This window comes from Oncorhynchus masou, chromosome 24, assembly GCF_036934945.1.
Source record: "Oncorhynchus masou masou isolate Uvic2021 chromosome 24, UVic_Omas_1.1, whole genome shotgun sequence".
Taxonomy (NCBI): domain Eukaryota; kingdom Metazoa; phylum Chordata; class Actinopteri; order Salmoniformes; family Salmonidae; genus Oncorhynchus; species Oncorhynchus masou.
The window spans coordinates 100,222,422-100,245,247 of NC_088235.1; the positions used below are offsets into that span (position 1 = coordinate 100,222,422).

The 22,826-nt window shown below is 43.2% G+C and overlaps 1 protein-coding gene across 1 annotated transcript in view; it reads left to right on the forward strand.

Annotated features, from left to right (window-relative positions):
- Positions 1-22,826, forward strand: part of LOC135511762 (uncharacterized) — a 40,346-nt gene that overhangs the window by 14,716 nt on the left and 2,804 nt on the right. The window contains exon 2 of the mRNA XM_064933235.1: positions 21,684-21,891. The gene's annotated coding sequence lies outside the window, so the exon portion shown is untranslated. The remainder of the gene's footprint in view (positions 1-21,683; positions 21,892-22,826) is intronic.

A 22,826-nucleotide genomic window follows, 5' to 3' on the forward strand; every position in this document is an offset into this window, starting at 1 on the left:
TTCTGTTTTTTTAAACCTGTTTTTGCTTTGTCATAATGGGATATTGTGTGTAGATTGATAAGGGAAAAAACAATGTAATCCATTTTAGAATAAAGCTGTAACTTAAGAAAATGTGGAAATAGTCAAGGGGTCTGAATACTTTCTGAATGCACTGTACGTGTAATTCTCTGGCTGCAAGTGAGGGAGAGAGAAAGAGAGAGAGAATGTGACTCAGTCATCCCCCGGCTCACAGTCTCCTTACATCCTTTCAAGTACCAGGACAAAGATGTCTGAGGGGGAGGGAAAGAGGGTGAGCATATGTTGGTTTGTTCAAAGTGTTAGAGAGAATGTGGCTGGGTTTGAGTGAACTATTTAGCTTTTGGTTTAGTGGCTGCTATAACTAGTATGTATTTCTTCAACTGATAATGATGTGCATGGGTGTGTGTGTGACTGCGAGCATGTTGTTGCATGTGTGTGTGAGTACAAACTGTGGCCTATACAGTGTGTGCCAATAACCTGTATAAAACATGTCTATAAAGATGTATGACAGTGGTGGTATGATATTCACACACTAGGATGCCCTGAGAGCAGCTACTTCAGACTACAGTCCAGGGACTAATTATTAGGTTACACAATGATAATGGAGATCATAGCAAGAGTATATTCATCCACATTTAAATGCATTAATAAAACAAGACACCAACAGATCACTGACTGAACGAATGAGCGGACTGATACTGGATGCATGATGCACTATCCACTGACAAGACTGAGCTAGGTAGCGTCCCAAGCAGCACCCCATTCCCTATATAGGGAACAAGGATAGACAGGGACATCTACATCTCACACCTCATTAACTGGATGGGATACTAATAAGAAGAAATAGTATTAATAATAAAAACTAATAATAATAAATAATACATCATACTAATAATACTAATATAAAATAATACATAATAATAATAATAATAATACATAGTACATCATACTAATAATACTAATATAAAATAATACATAATACACAATAATAATAATAATAATACATAGTACATCATACTAATAATACTAATATAAAATAATACATAATACACAATAATAATAATACATAATACACTATACTAATAATACTAATATAAAATAATACATAATAATAACAATACATCATACTAATAATACTAATATAAAATAATACATAATACACAATAATAATAATAATACATAGTACATCATACTAATAATACTAATATAAAATAATACATAATACACAATAATAATAATACATAGTACATCATACTAATAATACTAATATAAAATAATACATAATACACAATAATAATAATACATAATACACTATACTAATAATACTAATATAAAATAATACATAATAATAATAATAATAATAATACATCATACTAATAATACTAATAAAAAATAATAGATAATAAGAATACAACTACATAATAATAATAATACATACATAATACATCATACTAATAATACTAATATAAAATAATACATAATAATACATAATAATAATAAGTATAATAATAATAATAATAATAATAATAATAAAAGCAATATGACAACAGCACACAAACTGTGCAATTCATATTCTAAAATATTATTGCACTGCATGTGGGAGGGACATGCTTGAGTCTACCTCGCTGGCTGTGTGGCGGAGAGGAAAGTAGCTGTCTCCCAGGGATAGTAAAGGAGCTGTCTCCCTGGGAGAGGAAATGAGCCTACTAGCAGTACGGCTTCGCAACAGCGTGTGGTGGCAGTTCAGTCAGATTGCTCTGGACTCGTGAAGCAATCGTCTGTATTGTGTTTTGTTGCAAGACTGCCTGCCAACCGGTCAGTCAGTAAAGAATAACCTTATATTCAGACACAAAGCAGAGTGTTTTCATTTCAGCTACTTGGCAGAAGCAAGCTGACTTTAATCAAGGCCTTGAGTGGAGATAATTAAGGATCTGGGCTCCACTGAAACGTCAACACATCAGGAAAGGCACTAGGAGACTGTCTGTACGATATCTGGGTTTCAGAAGTAGTGGGTATCTGGCATAAGGGTACCTGGCATCCCCCAAATAGAAATCAGCTTGTGCATCAAATGGACACGTGCTTAAAGACACGTTTGAAATGCCCTGTGGATAGCATTCATTAGAAGTGTATTTCTAGCTGCATTCACTTCTTCATTCCTCTTGAATACCTCTTCTATGTCGTGTTCACACTTCGTTCAGGGTCTTCTTTGTTCTGTACCCAGTGGACTCCTAAAGTGTTAGACTCACACATCTATTATATTTGGCTCTCTCCAGGGGGCAATCTTCTCAGGCTGCTGTTGTGTAATGCTAATCTTTGTGAAGGTACAGACTGTACTGTGGTGTAATGCTAATCATACAGACTAAACTCTCTCTTCTTCTTCCTGCATGGTAGGTGGCTGCTCCGGGTTGCTCCTGGCTGCTCCGGGCTGCTCCTGGCTGCTCCTGACTGCTCCTGGCTGCTTCTAGCTGCTCCAGACTGCTCCTGGCTGCTCCTGACTGCTCCTGGCTGCTCCTGACTGCTCCTGACTGCCCCTGGCTGCTCCTGACGGCTCCTGACGGCTCCTGACTGCTCCAGGCTGCTGCTGACTGCTCCGGGCTGCTCCGGGCTGCTCCTGGCTGCTCCTGGCTGCTCCTGGCTGCTCCAGACTGCTCCTGACTGCTCCTGGCTGCTCTAGGTCTGCTCTGGTTTGCTCCAGGCTGCTCCTGGCTGCTCCTGACTGCTCCTGACTGCTCCGGGCTGCTCCTGACGGCTCCTGACTGCTCCTGGCTGCTCCGGGCTGCTCCTGGCTACTCCTGTCTGCTCTTGGCTGCTCCTGCTGTAGCTTCCAGTAAACCAATGAGACTGCTGCATGTCCCTTCATCTGAAGGAGTTCTTGACAAATTCGCTGGTCCTTTGAAGACATATTTCACCAGATATTTACAGGCACTATGAAGCAATCCAACAGTTTTTTTATTAACGTTATCTGTGGCATAAAATGTCTCACGAGATACACATCCATTCTCTATTTGAACTCACTGTCAGGGGTTGCAATTTAGTCAAGCAAGCAGGGATAAGAAGTTTAATGCTGGCTGCCGCTCTGCTCTGTGCTGCTGTTGATGTTGTTATCTGGTTGCCTGCCTGCCTGCCTGCCTGCCTGCCTGCCTGCCTGCCTGCCTGCCTGCCTGCGTAAAGCAGAAAAAGCAAGTCACTTTGAATGCTACAGGCCCTCCCTGTCCATTGCAGTGGGGTCATGAAAAATCTATTTGCATTTTAACACAGGGGCCTTTGTGTGTGTGTGTGTGTGTGTGTGTGTGTGTGTGTGTGTGTGTGTGTGTGTGTGTGTGTGTGTGTGTGTGTGTGTGTGTGTGTGTGTGTGTGTGTGTGTGTGTGTGTGTGTGTGTGTGTGTGTGTGTTCCTTCTGCACCACGCCAGGTCAGGGCTCACTGAAGGGAGTACTCTCTCATGGCTTCTGACATCCTCTTAATGGAGAGACATGGTTGCCATGACAGCCTGCTGACTGACAGACCTGAATTACTGTCCTGTCCAGAGTGCACACTATTCCCTTTATAGTGCACTACATTTGACCAGGGCCTATAAGGAGTAGGGTGACATTCGGGATGCATCCCCAGTCACACACGTCTGTGTGCACAAATTTGTTTACTTCCCTGTTAGTGATCATTTCTCATTTGCCAAGATAATCCATTCACCTGACAGGTGTGGCATATCAAGAAGCTGATTAAACAGCATGATCATTACACAGGGGCACCTTGTGCTGGGAACAATAAAAGGCCACTCTAACACAATGACACAGATGTCTCAAGTTTTGAGGGACCGTGCAATTGGCATGCTGACCGCAGAAATGTCATGTTTCAGCACGATAGTGCATGGCTCCATGTCACAAGGATCTGTATACAATTCCTGGAAGCTGAAAATGTTCCAGTTCTTATATAGCCTGTGTTCTCACCAGAAATGTCACCCATTGAGCGTGTTTGGGATGCTCTGGATTGACGTGTACGGCAGCGTGTTACAGTTCCCGCCAATATCCAGCAACTTCACGCAGCCATTGAAGAGGAGTGGGACAACATTCCACAGGCCACAATCAACAGCTTGATCAACTATATAATAAGGAGAAGTGTCACACTGCGTGAGGAAAATAGTGGTCACACCAGATACTGACTGGTTTTCTGATCCAAGCCCCTACTTTAAAAAAAGAAGGTATTTATGACCAACAGATGCATATCTGTATTCCCAGTCATGTGAAATCCAGAGATTATGGCCTAATGAATTTATTTAAATTGACTGACTTTCTTATATGAACTGTAACTCAGTAAAATCCCTGAAATTGCTGCATGTCGCATTTAAATATTTGTTTGATTATAGTTTGAAGTAAAATAGTCTGAAAAAAATGTTTCAGATGACCTTCAACAAGACGGGGGCTTGCTGTATGCTTCAGTGACTCCAACAGTTCTGTTCCACTAAAAAGGCTCAAGTCTAGCTGCTCCGGACGGTTCCCCCTTCCGGGCCGGGCCTGAGATTGTAAATGGATGATAGCTGCCATTTGTGAAGGTTACACACAATGTTCCCTGAATAATGATACTGCCACCAGCTACAGTACAGACAGGTAGTTTGGAGCTCCCTCAAAGGCACAATGTCCAACCACAAACACCTTAAATTTAAAAATCAAACACTGCAGTACCAAAAGGATTCATTATTAAGAGTTGGCTACAATGAAATATGTCTTTGAAACAACTATAATGGTATTGTCCTAGATCAACGTAGAATGTATTTGAAAGAATGCACACAAACCATGGTAATATACTATGAGCATGGTCTCTTTTCCTAAAATGACAAATGCTTGCAAATAATGCCTTCAATTAGGCTACCATATCCACAATTAATCCTACCAGACTTACTTTCATCTGAAAGGTCACCTTTTAAATGTCCACTTTGTCCTTAAGAGGCCCATTTGAAAAAAAGTTGAAGCCTCCTGGAAGGACATTTAAATGTCTCATCATTTACATTTGGGCAGAAGGCATTTCTAAAAATGTTAAATGACGCTGTCCCCTGAACCAGACCTGGGACTGCTGATGGATCACCTGGAGCTCAGCAGGTGTGTGTGTGGGGGAGGGGGGAGGTGTGAGTGTGTGTGTGCGCTTGTGAGTGTGTTCACCCAGGAGTGTTGGGGAGATCCTGGTCTGGACATGAAGCTTTGATTAATGTCTTTTCCACAACAGCCAGTCAGGAGATGTACTACCTGCCATGTTGAGAGCCCATTGTTTAATCCAACAGACGCTTAATTTGCACAGCGACGTAGGTTAACGCCAGAAATATAACCATTAAAACATAAATTAATCACTACTACATTTATCTCCTCGTTCATTCTTTGTGCCTCTCCCGGTAGACAGACACTACACACACACACAAACACGTTAAACAGGAGTCTGTCTCCAGCTCTGACGATTTTGGGACTTCCAACTTGGTTTCCTGTTCTGTGAGATTTGCCGCGTTTTATCTTGGCTAAGGGATTCAGCTGGCTTCTGAATGCACGTTTAGATTGAACTGTCATCAGGATGCATGTTTAGATTGAGCTGGCTTCTGGATGCATGTTTAGATTGAGCTGGCTTCTGGATGAATGTTTATATTGAGCTGTCTTCTGGGTGCATGTTTATATTGAGCTGGCTTCTGGGTGCATGTTTAGATTGAGCTGGCTTCTGGGTGCTGTTACGCACGCCTCTATGAAGAGGGAACGCAACACCCTGCTACAACTAAACTCTCCGTGAAGTGAAAAAGGTATGGACTGTAGCTGCAAGAAAGAATGACAACAGGCAGAATGTGGTACCGTTTACCAGGACTTTATTCCTTCACACGGTAATATGGGGAAAAGGGGCTGGACGGAACCAAAGCAAAGAAAGTAAATCTCAAAGCCCCCCCTCTCCTATCTTACCTGCCTACCCACTACTTACCTAATTTAGCACCACCTGGTGCCCTAACCAAAATACAAGGGGGTGGTCCGCCCAGGTCTTACCTAGTGTGCCTAGACAGCGAATATGCTACGGGTATATGTATGCCCGCGGGCCTCTTGCCTAAACACTCCCTAGATGCCTTCCCCTTCCCCCCTGGGAACAAATTACACAGAATATTAAACAATTTCACAAACAAACTACGAAACAAAGGACATCAAATAAGCTCTGAGCAACAAACTCACAAAACATACCAACTCTCAGCCCAGCAAAATCTCTAGCAAAATCCCTGCAATGACCTCCCTGCAATGACCTCCCTGCAATGACCTCCCTGCAATGACCTCCCTGCAATGACCTCCCTGGCGAATCTCTCTGGCGAATCTCTCTGGCGAATCTCTCTGGCGAATCTCTCTGGCGAATCTCTCTGGCGAATCTCTCTGGCGAATCTCTCTGGCGAATCTCTCTGGCGAATCTCTCTCTCTCCTGAACAGAACACTGGCTTTTATATAGCTTCAGATTGAATGGGTAATTGGAGACAGCAGTCTTGACGAGGGGGCGGGGTCAGCTCTCCAATTAGCCCTGGAGTCGACCAATCAGCTGCTTGAGGGATTTCAGGAAGCCATTTCCTGAAATAAACACATGCAAATATACAAACTACAACACATAAACTGGGGAACGTAGCAGGTGCATGTTTAGATTGAGCTGTCATCAGGGTGCATGTTTAGATTGAGCTGTCATCAGGGTGCATGTTTAGATTGAGCTGCCTTCTGGTTGCATGTTTAGATTGAGCTGCCTTCTGGTTGCATGTTTAGATTGAGCTGCCTTCTGGTTGCATGTTTAGATTGAGCTGCCATCTGGTTGCATGTTTAGATTCGAGCTGGCTTCTGGATGAATGTTTAAATTGAGCTTCCTTCTCGTTGCATTTTTATATTGAGCTGTCTTCTGGGTGCATGTTTAGATTGAGCTGCCTTCTGGTTGCATGTTTAGATTGAGCTGCCTTCTGGTTGCATGTTTAGATTGAGCTGCCTTCTGGTTGCATGTTTAGATTGAGCTGCCTTCTGGTTGCATGTTTAGATTGAGCTGCCTTCTGGTTGCATGTTTAGATTGAGCTGCCTTCTGGTTGCATGTTTAGATTCGAGCTGGCTTCTGGGTGCATGTTTATATTGAGCTGGCTTCTGGGTGCATGTTTATATTGAGCTGGCTTCTGGATGAATGTTTAGATTGAGCTGGCTTCTGGATGAATGTTTAGATTGAGCTGCCTTCTAGTTGCATGTTTATATTGAGCTGTCTTCTGGGTGCATGTTTATATTGAGCTGGCTTCTGGGTGCATGTTTAGATTGAGCTGCCTTCTGGTTGCATGTTTAGATTGAGCTGCCTTCTGGTTGCATGTTTAGATTGAGCTGCCTTCTGGTTGCATGTTTAGATTGAGCTGCCATCTGGTTGCATGTTTAGATTCGAGCTGCCATCTGGTTGCATGTTTAGATTCGAGCTGGCTTCTGGTTGCATGTTTATATTGAGCTCGCTTCTGGATGAATGTTTAGATTGAGCTGGCTTCTGGATGAATGTTTAGATTGAGCTGGCTTCTGGATGAATGTTTAGATTGAGCTTCCTTCTAGTTGCATGTTTATATTGAGCTGGCTTCTGGGTGCATGTTTAGATTGAGCTGTCCTCAGGGTGCATGTTTAGATTAAGCTGCCTTCAGCTGCTTTCTGGTTGCATGTTTAGATTGAGCTGTCATCAGGGTGCATGTTTAGATTGAGCTATCATCAGGGTGCATGTTTAGATTGAACTGCCTTCTGGTTGCATGTTTAGATTGAGGTGACATCTGGGTATATGATTACATTGAGATTACTTCTGGGTGAATGATTAGAATGAGCTGGCCTCTTGGTGCATGTTTAGATTGAGATGTCTTCTTGGTGCATGTTTAGGTTGAGATGTCTTCTTGGTGCATGTTTAGGTTGAGATGTCTTATGGGTGCATATTTAGGTTGAGATTTCTTCTGGGTGCATGTTTAGGTTGAGATGTCTTATGGGTGCATATTTAGGTTGAGATTTCTTCTGGGTGCATGTTTAGATTGAGATTTCTTCTGGGTGCATGTTTAGGTTGAGATGTCTTCTGGGTGCATGTTTAGATTGAGATGTCTTCTGGGTGCATGTTTAGATTGAGATGTCTTCTGGGTGCATGTTTAGATTGAGATGTCTTCTGGATGAATGTTTAGATTGAGCTTCCTTCTAGTTGCATGTTTATATTGAGCTGGCTTCTGGGTGCATGTTTAGATTGAGCTGTCCTCAGGGTGCATGTTTAGATTGAGTTATATTTCGCTGTCTTCTGGGTGCATGTTTTGATTTAGCTGCCTTCTGGTTGCATGTTTAGATTGAGATTTCTTCTGGGTGCATGTTTAGGTTGAGATGTCTTCTGGGTGCATGTTTAGATTGAGATGTCTTCTGGGTGCATGTTTAGATTGAGATGTCTTCTGGGTGCATGTTTAGATTGAGCTGGCTTCTGGATGAATGTTTAGATTGAGCTTCCTTCTAGTTGCATGTTTATATTGAGCTGGCTTCTGGGTGCATGTTTAGATTGAGCTGTCTTCTGGGTGCATGTTTTGATTTAGCTGCCTTCTGGTTGCATGTTTAGATTGAACTGCCTTCTGGTTGCATGTTTAGATTAAGCTGCCTTCAGCTGCTTTCTGGTTGCATGTTTAGATTGAGCTGTCATCAGGGTGCATGTTTAGATTGAGCTATCATCAGGGTGCATGTTTAGATTGAACTGCCTTCTGGTTGCATGTTTAGATTGAGGTGACATCTGGGTATATGATTACATTGAGATTACTTCTGGGTGAATGATTAGAATGAGCTGGCCTCTTGGTGCATGTTTAGATTGAGATGTCTTCTTGGTGCATATTTAGGTTGAGATGTCTTATGGGTGCATATTTAGGTTGAGATTTCTTCTGGGTGCATGTTTAGGTTGAGATGTCTTCTGGGTGCATGTTTAGATTGAGATGTCTTCTGGGTGCATGTTTAGATTGAGGTGACATCTGGGTACATGATTACATTGAAATTACTTCTGGGTGAATGATTAGATTGAGCTGGCCTCTTGGTGCATGTTTATATTGAGCTGGCTTCTGGGCGCATGTTTAGGGTGAGATGTCTTCTGGGTGCATGTTTATATTGAGCTGGCTTCTGGGTGCATGTTTAGATTGAGCTGTCATCAGGGTGCATGTTTAGATTGAGCTTCCTTCTGGTTGCATGTTTAGATTGAACTGCCTTCTGGTTGCATGTTTAGATTGAACTGCCTTCTGGTTGCATGTTTAGATTAAGCTGCCTTCAGCTGCTTTCTGGTTGCATGTTTATATTGAGCTGTCTTCTGGGTGCATGTTTATATTGTGCTGGCTTCTGGATGCATGTTTATATTGAGCTGGCTTCTGGATGAATGTTTAGATTGAGCTGGCTCCTGGGTCCATGTTTAGATTTAGCTGTCATCAGGATGCCTGTTTAGATTGAGCTGGCTTCTGGGTGCATGTTTAGATTGAGCTGTCATCAGGGTGCCTGTTTAGATTGAGCTGGCTTCTGGGTGCATGTTTAGATTGAGCTGTCTTCTGGGTGAATGTTTAGATTGAACTTCCTTCAGCTGTCTTCTGGGTGCATGTTGAGATTGAGCTGTCTTCTGGGTGCATGTTTAGATTGAGATGTCTTCTGGGTGCATGTTTAGATTGAGATGTCTTCTGGGTGCATGTTTAGGTTGAGATGTCTTCTGGGTGCATGTTTAGGTTGAGATGTCTTCTGGGTGCATGTTTAGATTGAGATGTCTTCTGGGTGCATGTTTAGACTGAGATGTCTTCTGGGTGCATGTTTAGATTGAGATGTCTTCTGGGTGCATGTTTAGGTAGCTCGGACAGCCATTAACTGTCCACAGCAAATCCAATGTAGGTCCTCTGTAAAAGAATGACTCACTCAGAAGGAGAGAAAAAGAGCTGTGATTCTGTCACCCTCCTCCTCTGCTCTATCGCCAGCCAGGCCCCATCTATCTCCTGTGTTTAATTTGCCTGCTAATCAATTAAGGCCTGTGTGCGCACACACAAGCACACAAGAACATCCACACACACAAACATACACACATACGCACAGAAGAGCACACATACACTGACACACACACGGTGCACACACACACACACACAGTGTACGCATGCACACACACACACACTTCCCTTCGGCCAGCCGCATAAATGAGGCCAAAGGAATGAAAGCCACATTACAAATCAGGGCCTGTGAATAGATCTGACTAATGTATGACTAGACACTGGACAGGCGACGTGGAGGTATTGCTTTTGTAATGAGCTTTGATTTTCTCCAGCCTCATCTATGTCAAACGAGTGTGTGTACAGAGGTTTGAATTGATTAGCAGGGCAAACGATGGACAAACAGCCCCGTTAGTTCCATTTGTGCCAAAAAAGTGTCTAATGCACTGTAAAACCTTTCCCTGTAAATTTACAGCATTATAATGGCATCACAGTTGACAACTTAATACTTTTGCTTTACAGCAGAGATGCTGTAAAATGTTTTACAGTACTATTTTCCTTACTGTAAAGATATATTACAGCATCCTTGCTGTACATTTACAGGGATACTGTAATGTTTTACAGTAAGGAATACAGTACTGTAAGTAAAATGACAGTATTAAGCTGTCAACTCTGGTGCCAGGATAATGCTGTAAATTCACAGTGAAATTTTACCTGATATCTAAACGCAAGAAAAACAATAGATTTGTACATAGAATGTATTTATTCAAAGTTGTAACAACATTAACAACATAATTGAGGCAACAGAGGTAACAAAAGTGAACACGTACAGTACACTACATGCTCGTCAAAAATGAATATGGAGTTGGTCCCCCTTTGCTGCTATAACAGTCTCCACTCTTCTGGGAAGGCTTTCCACTAGATGTTGGAACATTGCTGCGAGGACTTGCTTCCATTCAGCCACAAGAGCATCAGTGAGGTCGGGCACTGAAGTTGGCCGATTATGCCTGGCTCGCAGCCGGAATTCCAATTCATACCAAAGGTGATCCATGGGGTTGAGGTCAGGACTCTTTTCTCCCACACCGATCTCGACAAACCATTTCAGTATGGATTTTGCTTTGTGCACAGGGGCAATGCCATGCTAAAAAAGTAAAGGGCCTTCCACAAACTGATGCCACTATGTTGGATGCACAGAATCGTCTATAACGTCATTGTATGGAGTAGCTTTAAGATTTTCCTTCACTGGAACTAAGGGGCCTAGCCCAAACCATGAAAAATAGCCCCAGACCATTATTCCTCCTCCACCAACTTTACAGTTGGCACTATGCATTCAGACAGGTAGAGTCCTCCTGGCATCCGCCAAACCCAGATTCATCCGTCGGACTGCCAGATGGTAAAGCATGATTCATTTGGGGCTCCCAAGTGGTGCTGCGGTCTAAGGCACTGCATCTCAGTGCAAGAGGCATCACTACAGTCCCTCGTTTGAATCACATCCAGCTGTGATTGTGAGTCCCATAGGGCGGCACACAATTGGCCCAGCATCGCCAGGGTAGGCCGTCATTGTAAATAAGAATTTGTTCTTAATTGGCTTGCCTAGTTAAAAAAATATAAAATAAATCATCGCTCCAGAGAACGCGTTTCCACTGCTCCAGAGTCCAATGACGGCAAGCTTTGCATCACTCCAGCTGACGCTTAGCATTGTGCATGGTGATCTTAGGCTTGTATGCAGCTGCTCGTCCATGGAAACATATTTCATAAAGCTCTCAACGAACAGTTATTATGCTGACGTGGCTTCTAGACACAGTTTGGGACTCTGTAGTGAGTGTTGCAACCGAAGACAGACGATTTTTACGCGCTATGCGCTTCAGCACTCAAATCAAATCAAATCAAATTTTATTTGTGACATACACATGGTTAGCAGATGTTAATGCGAGTGTAGCGAAATGCTTGTCCACTCAGTGGTTTTGTGAGCTTGTGTGGCCTACCACTTTACGTCTGAGCCGTTGTTCCTCCTAGACCTTTCCACTTCACAATAACAGCACTTACAGTTGCCCGGGGCAGCTCAAGTAGGGCAGAAATTTGACAACGTGACTTGTTGCAAAGGTGGTATGTTGAAAGTCACTGAGCTCTTTCAGTAAGGCCAATTTACTGCCAATGTTTGTAAATGGCGATTGCATGGCTGTGTGCTCGTTTTATAAACCTGCCAGCAACGGGTGTGGCTGAAATAGCCGAATCCACTAATTTGAGGGGGTGTCCACATACTTTTGTGTATATATAGTGTATGTAACCAAATAAGATAATCATTACAACACTAATGTAAAAACTAGATTGTGTGCCTGTGTGTGGGCTGTGGGGGGAGAGAGAGACAAAGAGAGAGAGGTAGACGGAGTTAAAACTGGGACTGGTACAATCCTAGTCCTTCATATTCAGTGCGCCAAGCTCCAACATGCAGGACTAAGTGAAATAAAATAATGAAAATGGTAATAAGAAAAACAGAAATAGTACTATGTACATAATAACAACTGTAGCAGTTATGAATGAATAAATATCCATTGGGGTGGACATTGACCATAGGGGGAACAGCAGGCTGACTAAACGACCATAGAGGGGGTGTGGGGACCAAGTGAAACAATAAAAAGCAGATAACTGACTAGTAGTGGTTTCCAGTTTTCGCCATATTGCTCTTGTGCTGCCCGTGTCTGAGTAATGGAAACTGGGAGAACAGGCCGTGGCTCGGGTGGCTGGGGTCCCTGATGATCTTCTTGGCCTTCCTGAGACACCTGGTGGTGTAGATGTCCTGGAAGGCAAGCAGTGTGCACCTAATGGTGCTTTCGGGTGTGTGTATCACCCTCTGCCGTGCCTTGCGGTCTACGGTGGTGGAGTTGCTAAACACATAACAGGACAGTTTGGGCCGGAGAGCATCCAGGAGAGAGAAGTCAGCGCAGCATCAGGTGTTCCTCATGGAGCCCTGTAACAAACCTTCTCAATTCTGATTTGTCAGCTCCTCTCACCCCTAGGACAAGCATAGAAAAATAAATAATAGAATGAGAGACAGAGAGCACCAGGGCTGCTACTCTGTGGTTAAAAAGACAGGGGACAAGGGACATATCAAGCTGGTGTTGTGTATATGTACTTACCTCACTAGAGGTCTTCATTAAAACTCAGTGAGCTCTTGGAAGAATTGGGCATGGTAGGGATTGAGAATAAACAGCTGGCTTCCTCTGGGCCACCTAGTCATGCACTTCTTCAGGATTCATCATCTTGGGTTGATTTGAACCTACAGCATATATTCACTTTAGTTTATGAAATCAATTGAGGCATTGAACAAATACAAATAAGACTGCTAGATACACCTACATCAAACCCTAGCAAACTAATACAACATCACTATAGGCTACACAATATCACAGATTATTTTACCAGACTCACAACATGTTCCTTTCTAGCTGTGCCACCAGATGTTTGCATACTACTGGTAAAGTGAACAGGTTTAGCTAATACTGTAACATTATGAAACAATATTGCTTAAATTAAACAAATGGATAGTGGAAGAGTATAGCTGCAGGAAGACGGCTATATCGGTCCACTAACGCAGGACTACTAAAGGCCCAGTGCACTACTTTTGTGAATAAAAACATTTAAATAATATTCAGATTTTTCAGGGGCTGCTGCAGCACCCTCAGCATCCCTACTTCCCACGGCTATGCAGGAGAGGCTATACGGACACTCCTGGCCTGAAAAACGATGACTTACAGTATGTAGCGCAGATGAGAGCTAAGTGAATGGAATCCCACAGGGTTGTGACAGCCTAGGAGGACTCTGTCCTGGTGTTATAGTCATTTATGCTCTCCCCTTTGAGAAGAATATATCATGGTGACATCTAGATGGCGACTAATATTAGTAATTTCTTGTGTAGGCTGCTATCCTACTTGAAATACTGTATCATCTTGGGCGGGGAAAAAATGTGCCATGTTGCTAGCTTCCGCCGCCGACACTGTGTTAGTCTACAGCCGACCAGTTGCACTGCACCTTAGGTTGGCAAGCACCTCAATACCACATAATGCTCTGGTCATTCGCATCGGCTTTAGCAGCTTGTGAGTACGGCCCACAACCTGGTTTATGCAAGATGAGGCCCGTCAATACGAACAAAATATGGGTCATCTTTACAACTGCTAGAAACAAGCCATTTCTCTGTAGTAATGGTGGAAACATAGCGGTCATGAATCTGTGCTCAGTGTATTTCTATGGCACCTAGGAGCTGGAATACAGCCTATAATCACAATATTTTTCTATGGGTGATGTTTTTCTACATCGCACAGCTAGATATTTAAGAGCAATTTAGAGCAAACCATTAGCCAGCTGTCTAGTTAGGTTAGCTAAGGAAATGTACAGTAAGTCAATGTTAGCTAGCAATAAATATACTTAGAAACAAGTCAACGTACCTACCCAGCATCTGCAGAAAATATTCTTCCATTTCACAGCTGCTTCAAGAAGATATTTACTAAAACTGTCTGAGCTTCATGTGTCTCGCCTGACAGCATAATATTGTCACCTGAAACTGATCATTTGAACCTCTAGAAGGCATAAGCTATTCTTGTAAATAAATACAGTATGTTAGAGTCATTTTTACAGGAGGCTTCCAAATTACAGTTAATAAGAATATTTTTCAGCATTTTACCCATAACGCAGTGCAATTTACAGCATGAATGCTGTAAGACACATTCATGGTATTATACTGCGCATCTTACAGTGTTTTACTGTTGAAATGACAGAAAAATCTTAGTGTACGTTGTATCATTCACAACCACGTCATTATTGTCTTATCGTTCACTTAGACACTTTTGGGGACACAATTTGAACTCCATATGATAAAGCATCCTGCTCAGACAACAGAAACGTCAAGGCTGTTCCTTTCGTGGGACTATCAGGATCACATGTCAACAAGAATGAGGGAAAAATGGTCTTTAAAAATCTACAATTTGGTATGGGATATTAGAAGTCATAATGTCAAGACGCAATCAACCAACTTCAGTTAACTTAATCACGTCAAGGCTGTGTGACTCCTGTTATAACATCCTTCATTCTTGTCTAGGGTAGTGTCTCCTGTTGTAACATCCGTCCTTCCTGTCTAGGGTAGTGTCTCCTGTTGTAACATCCGTCCTTCCTGTCTAGGGTAGTGTCTCCTGTTGTAACATCCTTCCTTCCAGTCTAGGGTAGTGTCTCCTGTTGTAACAGCCTTCCTCCCTGTCTAGGGTAGTGTCTCCTGTTGTAACATCCTTCCTTCCTGTCTAGGGTAGTGTCTCCTGTTGTAACATCCTTCCTTACTGTCTAGGGTAGTGTCTCCTGTTGAAACATCCTTCCTTCCTGTCTAGGGTAGTGTCTTCTGTTGCAACATCCTTCATTCTTGTCTAGGGCAGTGTCTCCTGTTGTAACATCCTTCCTTCCTGTCTAGGGTAGTGTCTCCTGTTGTAACATCCTTCCTTCCTGTCTAGGGTAGTGTCTCCTGTTGTAACATCCTTCCTTCCTGTCTAGGGTAGTGTCTCCTGTTGTAACATCCTTCCTTCCTGTCTAGTTCCTGTTGAAACATCCATCCTTCCTGTCTAGGGCAGTGTCTCCTATTGTAACATCCATCCTTCCTGTCTAGGGTAGTGTCTCCTGTTGTAACATCCTTCCTTCCTGTCTTCTCCTGTTGTAACATCCTTCCTTCCTGTCTAGGGTAGTGTCTCCTGTTGTAACATCCTTCCTTCCTGTCTAGGGTAGTGTCTCCTGTTGTAACATCCTTCCTTCCTCCTGTCATCCTTCCTTCCTGTCTAGGGTAGTGTCTCCTGTTGAAACATCCATCCTTCCTGTCTAGGGCAGTGTCCATTCCTTCCTGTCTAGGGTAGTGTCTCCTGTTGTAACATCCTTCCTTCCTGTCTAGTGTCTCCTGTTGTGTCTCCCTGTTGTAACATCCTTCCTTCCTGTCTAGGGTAGTGTCTCCTGTTGTAAAATCCTTCCTTTCTGTTTAGGGTGTCATCCTTCCTTCCTGTCTAGGGTAGTGTATCCTGTTGTAACTTCCTGTCTAGGGTAGTGTCTTCTGTTGCAACATCCTTCATTCTTGTCTAGGGCAGTGTCTCCTGTTGTAACATCCTTCCTCCCTGTCTAGGGTAGTATCTCCTGTTGTAACATCCTTCCTCCCTGTCTCGGGTAGTGTCTCCTGTTGTAACATCCTTCCTTCCTGTCTAGGGTAGTGTCTCCTGTTGTAACATCCTTCCTCCCTAGTCTCCTGTTGTAACATCCTTCCTTCCTGTCTAGGGTAGTGTCTCCTGTTGTAACATCCTTCCTTCCTGTCTAGGGTAGTGTCTCCTGTTGTAACATCCTTCCTTCCTGTCTAGGGTAGTGTCTCCTGTTGTAACATCCATCCTTCCTGTCTAGGGTAGTGTCTCCTGTTGTAACATCCTTCCTTCTGTTTAGGGTAGTGTCTCCTGTTGTAACATCCTTCCTTTCTGTTTAGGGTGTCTTCTGTCATAACATCCTTCCTTCCTGTCTAGGGTAGTGTCTCCTGTTGTAACATCCTTCCTTCCTGTCTAGGGTAGTGTCTCCTGTCATAACATCCTTCCTTCCTATCTAGGGTAGTGTCTCCTGCTGTAACATCCTTCCTTCCTGTCTAGGGTGGTGTCTCCTGTTGTAACATCCTTCCTGTTTAGTGTCTTCTGTCATAACATCCTTCCTTCCTGTCTAGGGAAGTGTCTCCTGTTGTAACATCCTTCCTCCCTGTCTAGGGTAGTGTCTCCTGTCATAACATCCTTCCTTCCTATCTAGGGTAGTGTCTCCTGCTGTAACATCCTTCCTTCCTGTCTAGGGTAGTGTCTCCTGTTGTAACATCCTTCCTTCCTGTCTAGGGTAGTGTCTCCTGCTGTAACATCCTTCCTTCCTGTCTAGGGTAGTGTCTCCTGTTGTAACATCCTTCCTTCCTGTCTAGGGTAGTGTCTCCTGTTGTAACATCCTTCCTTCCTGTCTAGGGTAGTGTCTCCTGTTGTAACGTCCTTCCTTCCTGTCTAGGGTAGTGTCTCCTGTCGTAACATCCTTCCTTCCTGTCTAGGGCAGTGTCTCCTGTCACAACATCTTTCCTTCCTGTGTAGGGTGTCTCCTATCATAACATCCTTCTTTCCTGTCTAGTGCAGTGTCTCCTGCTGAACAAACTGTAAGTCTTCCTAGAATTTTTAATCAAGTTGCTTCAGTTTTTGATTCAATAACCCATGCATGTCCAACCCAACATAGGATCTACAGTTCAATAAAATTTAGTATCATTTAACATAGTTAAATATTGTCATTTATGCATTTTACTTATAAAGGTATGTAATTTTAGTTTATGGTTTTGGTCTACAGTTATGTCACATTAGCTGACATATGTTACATTATTGTTTGAATTTACCTACTAGGTTTGATTGAATGGTCCCACGAAGTATCTGGAATGAGTTTTTTATCTGGAGATTACTAACCTCTTATGGACAGACAACATAACATAAATGGTATTGTAACATCTGATGCAACTACATGATATTTTAGTTATGGGTTTCTCAGATTAGGAGAGGTGTAAAGGAAGTATTTTGATTTATTAACAAAATGCTAGTGCATGGCTGCATGTAGGAGAGTGACTGGTTTAAAGCATCATCTTGCCTCAAGTCTTTCCTCGTTTCCTCTAGTAGTCTGTGGTTGAACGCTTCACGTTGACTGACTTTTCAGGTTGGATAGTGATTTTACGCTTTACCCACACCTACCCAAATGCACCTTTGAGGATTCTGCCGTCTGTAATCGGGCCCTTAATTAACTGGTGTCCGATATCCGCTGAATCTCTCTTCTCTTTTCCGAACTGCACCACACGCACACACCTGCTTAGCCTTTTTGTGAGTGCTCGTTTGATCATTAAGATCAGGGATTTACCATTTGACTTTCACACCTCAATCGTATTAGGACGTTTAAAGGGGGATGGGGGCGTGTAGAGACTGACAATGCACTGAAGAATGAGGAGTCATTTCCACAGTCATTACTGTGGGTTCACGGTTTAATTCCTGCAAATCAAACAGAGTGGGGGAGACATTGGGGTAGTAGATTGGGGCAGTAGACTATATTGAGAAATGTGTATCCTAGGCCCTCAAACCCTTCAAGGGAACAGCACAAAAGGCAGGCAAAGCAGGCAGGCAGGCAATGTCCCACTGGCTATATACACTACATGAACAAAAGTACCTGCTCGTCGAACATCTCATTCCAAAATCATTAATATGGAGTTGTCCCCCCTTTGCTGCCATAAAAGCCTCCACTCTTCTAGATGTTGGAACATTGCTGCAGGGACTTGCTTCCGGTCAGCCACAAGAGCATTTGTGAGGTTGGGCACTAATGTTGGGCGATTAGGCTTGGCTTGCAGTCTGTGTTCCAATTCAAATCAAATCAAATCAAATTTCATCCCAAAGCTGTTCGATGGGGTTGAGGTCAGGACTCTGTGTAGGCCAGTCAAGCATAGAATTGTCTAGAATGTCATTGTATGCTGCAACATTAAAAAAAAGATTTCCCTTCACTGGAACTAAAGGGCCTAGCCCAAACCATGAAAAACAGCCCCAGACCATTATTCCTCCACCAAACTTTAGAGTTGGCACTGTGCATTCGGGGAAGAAGCGTTCTCCTGGCATTCGCCAAACCCAGATTTGTCTGTCGGACTGCCAGATGGTGAAGGGTGATTCATCACATCATAGAACGCGTTTCCACTGCTCAAGTGTCCGTTGCCGTCGAGATTTACACCACTCCAGCCGATGCTTGGCATTGCACATGGTGAGCTTAGGCTTGTGTGCAGCTGTTCGGCCATGAAACCCATTTCATGAAGATCCCGAATACCAGTTCTTGTGTTGACGTTGCTTCCAGAGGCAGTTTGCAACTCGGTAGTGAGTGTCGATTGTTATGCGTTAAGTGCTTCAGCACTCGGCGGCCCCGTTCTGTGAGCTTGTGTGGCCTACCGCCTCATGGCTGAGCCATTGTTTCTCCTAGACGTTTCACCTTCACAATAACAGCACATACAGTTGAACGGGGAAGCTCTAGCAGGGCAGAAATTTGACGAACTGACTTGTTCGGTGTCACGTTTAAAGTCACTGAGCTCTTCAGTAAGGCCATTCTACTGCCAATGTTTGTCTATGGAGATTGCATGGCTGTGTGCTCGATTTTATACACCTGTCAGCAACAGTTGTGGCTAGTAGACAAATCCAATTTGTAGACAAATCCACTAGTTTGAAGAAGTGTCCACATACTTTTGCATATACAGTATCAATCAAAAGTTTGGCCACACCTACACATTCTAGGGTATTTCTCTATTTTACTATTTTCCACATTGTGGAATAATAGTGAAGACATCACAACTATGAAATAACACATATGGAAACATGTAGCAACCAAAAAAAGTGTTTATATTTTATATTTGAGATTCTTCAAAGTAGACACCCTTTGCCTTGATGACAGCTTTGCACACTCTTGGCATTCTCTCAACCAGTTGTGTTGTGACAAGGTAGGGTTGGTATACAGAAGATTGCCCTATTTGGGCTATTGCAGCAAATTAATGCCACAACAAATCTCAACATCAACTGTTCAGAGGAGACTGCTTGAATCAGTCCTTCATGGTCAAATTGCTGCAAAAATCAAATCAAATCAAATTTTATTTGTCACATACACATGGTTAGCAGATGTTAATGCGAGTGTAGCGAAATGCTTGTGCTTCTAGTTCCGACAATGCAGTAATAACCAACAAGTAATCTAACTAACAATTCCTAATCTACTGTCTTATACACAGTGTAAGGGGATAAAGAATATGTACATAAGGATATATGAGTGAGTGATGGTACAGAGCAGCATAGGCAAGATACAGTAGATGGTATCGAGTACAGTATATACATGTGAGATGAGTATGTAAACAAAGTGGCATAGTTAAAGTGGCTAGTGATACATGTATTACATAAGGATGCAGTCGATGATATAGAGTACAGTATATAGGTATGCATATGAGATGAATAATGTAGGGTAAGTAACATTATATAAGGTAGCATTGTTTAAAGTGGCTAGTGATATATTTACAACATTTCCCATCAATTCCCATTATTAAAGTGGCTGGAGTTGAGTCAGTGTCAGTGTGTAGGCAGCAGCCACGAAATGTTAGTGGTGGCTGTTTAACAGTCTGATGGCCTTGAGATAGAAGCTGTTTTTCAGTCTCTCGGTCCCAGCTTTGATGCACCTGTACTGACCTCGCCTTCTGGATGATAGCGGGGTGAACAGGCAGTGGCTCGGGTGGTAGATGTCCTTGATGATCTTTATGGCCTTCCTGTAACATCGGGTGGTGTAGGTGTCCTGGAGGGCAGGTAGTTTGCCCCCGATGATGCGTTGTGCAGACCACACTACCCTCTGGAGAGCCTTACGGTTGAGGGCGGAGCAGTTGCCGTACCAGGCGGTGATACAGCCCGCCAGGATGCTCTCGATTGTGCCTCTGTAGAAGTTTGTGAGTGCTTTTGGTGACAAGCCGAATTTCTTCAGCCTCCTGAGGTTGAAGAGGCGCTGCTGCGCCTTCTTCACGATGCTGTCTGTGTGAGTGGACCAATTCAGTTTGTCTGTGATGTGTATGCCGAGGAACTTAAAACTTGCTACTCTCTCCACTACTGTTCCATCGATGTGGATAGGGGGTGCTCCTCTGCTGTTTTCTGAAGTCCACAATCATCTCCTTAGTTTTGTTGACGTTGAGTGTGAGGTTATTTTCCTGACACCACACTCCGAGGGCCCTCACCTCCTCCCTGTAGGCCGTCTCGTCGTTGTTGGTAATCAAGCCTACCACTGTTGTGTCGTCCGCAAACTTGATGATTGAGTTGGAGGCGTGCGTGGCCACGCAGTCGTGGGTGAACAGGGAGTACAGGAGAGGGCTCAGAACGCACCCTTGTGGGGCCCCAGTGTTGAGGATCAGCGGGGAGGGGATGTTGTTACCTACCCTCACCACCTGGGGGCAGCCCGTCAGGAAGTCCAGTACCCAGTTGCACAGGGCGGAGTCGAGACCCAGGGTCTCGAGCTTGATGACGAGCTTGGAGGGAACTATGGTGTTGAATGCCGAGCTGTAGTCGATGAACAGCATTCTCACATAGGTATTCCTCTTGTCCAGATGGGTTAGGGCAGTGTGCAGTGTGGTTGAGATTGCATCGTCTGTGGACCTATTTGAGCGGTAAGCAAATTGGAGTGGGTCTAGGGAGTCAGGTAGGGTGGAGGTGATATGGTCCTTGACTAGTCTCTCAAAGCACTTCATGATGATGGAAGTGAGTGCTACGGGGCGGTAGTCGTTTAGCTCAGTTACCTTAGCTTTCTTGGGAACAACTAAAAAACAACTACTAAAGGGCACCAATAATAAGACGAGACTTGATTGGCCCAAGAAACATGAGCAATGGACACTAGAATGGTGGAGTCCAAATTTGAGATTTTTGGTTCCAACCACCATGTCTTTGTGAGACGCAGAGGAAGTGAACGGATGATCTCCACATGTGTGGTTTCCACCGTGAAGCATGGAGGAGGTGGTGTGGCGGTGCTTTGCTGGTGACACTGTTAGTGATTTGTTTAGAATGCAATGCACACTTAACCTGCATGGCTACCAGAGCATTCTGAAGTGATACGCCATCCCATCTGGTTTGCGCTTAGTGGGACTATCATTTGTTTTTCAACAGGACAATGACCCAACCTACCTCCAGGCTGTGTAAGGGCTATTCGACCAAGAAGGAGAGTGATGGAGTGCTGCATCAGATGACCTGGCCTTGGACTGCAGAGTGAAGGAAAAGCAGCCAAGAAGTGCTCAGCAGACTGTTGGAAAAGTATTCTAGGTGAAGCTGGTTGAGAGAATGCCAAGAGTGTCCAAAGCTGTCATCAAGGCAAAGGGTGACTACTTTGAAGAATCTCAAATATAAAATATATTTTGTTCAACACTTTTTTTGGTTACTACGTGATTCCATATGTGCTATTTCATCATGTTGATGTCTTCACTATTATTCCACAAATTAGAACATTTAAAAAAAAATAAAGAAAACCCCTTGAATGAGTAGGTGTGTCCAAACGTTTGACTGGTACTGTGCATTTATAATGTATCGAGGCAAATGCCAGACATGGCAAAACATTCTGTGCTGTATTCCATGACTTAATCAAAAGATTACAATGGTATTAGAACTTGAATGATTCAGACTGTTTTCCATAAGGAATATAAAGTAAGTATGTCAATTAGGCTCCCTCTTTATCTATATCCAGGCCTCTTATCAAGAGTTAGGCCTGTTTCCTTATCATGGACACACATTAAATTAGAAATCCATTCCAATTAATGATGATTTAATGAATTTACAGTTAGTCTGGCTCAAGTAGTAGGACAGATTTCCCTTTTCAGTAAAGCTAGAATGGGCTTTAGAATGGGGACAGCACACTCAGTTGTTTCCAAACAAACAAACACACAAAGAAAAACGTTTTTTTATCACAGGATATGACATAAGATTTTAGAGAAATCTGATCAGCAAAAACTGAAAAATAAATAAACAAAAACGAAATAAAAATAAATAAACAAAAACTGATAAACAAAAGAAAAACTGATTACGTTCAACAGGTGTGTTCAAGGCTATGGAAGTTCCATGGGGTTCAAAACCATGCACCATCACCTCATTGTAATGATTCATTTGAACTGACTAACAATGGATCTTAAAAACAAGTTATTTCTCTCTCTCTCCATTCGGTCCAGTTCATCTTGCTCTCTGTTTCCCCGTCCCCAGGCTTTATTATTTTCCCTGATGCAGGCCGTGTCAATAAAAACACACTGCCATAAATCACCAAAG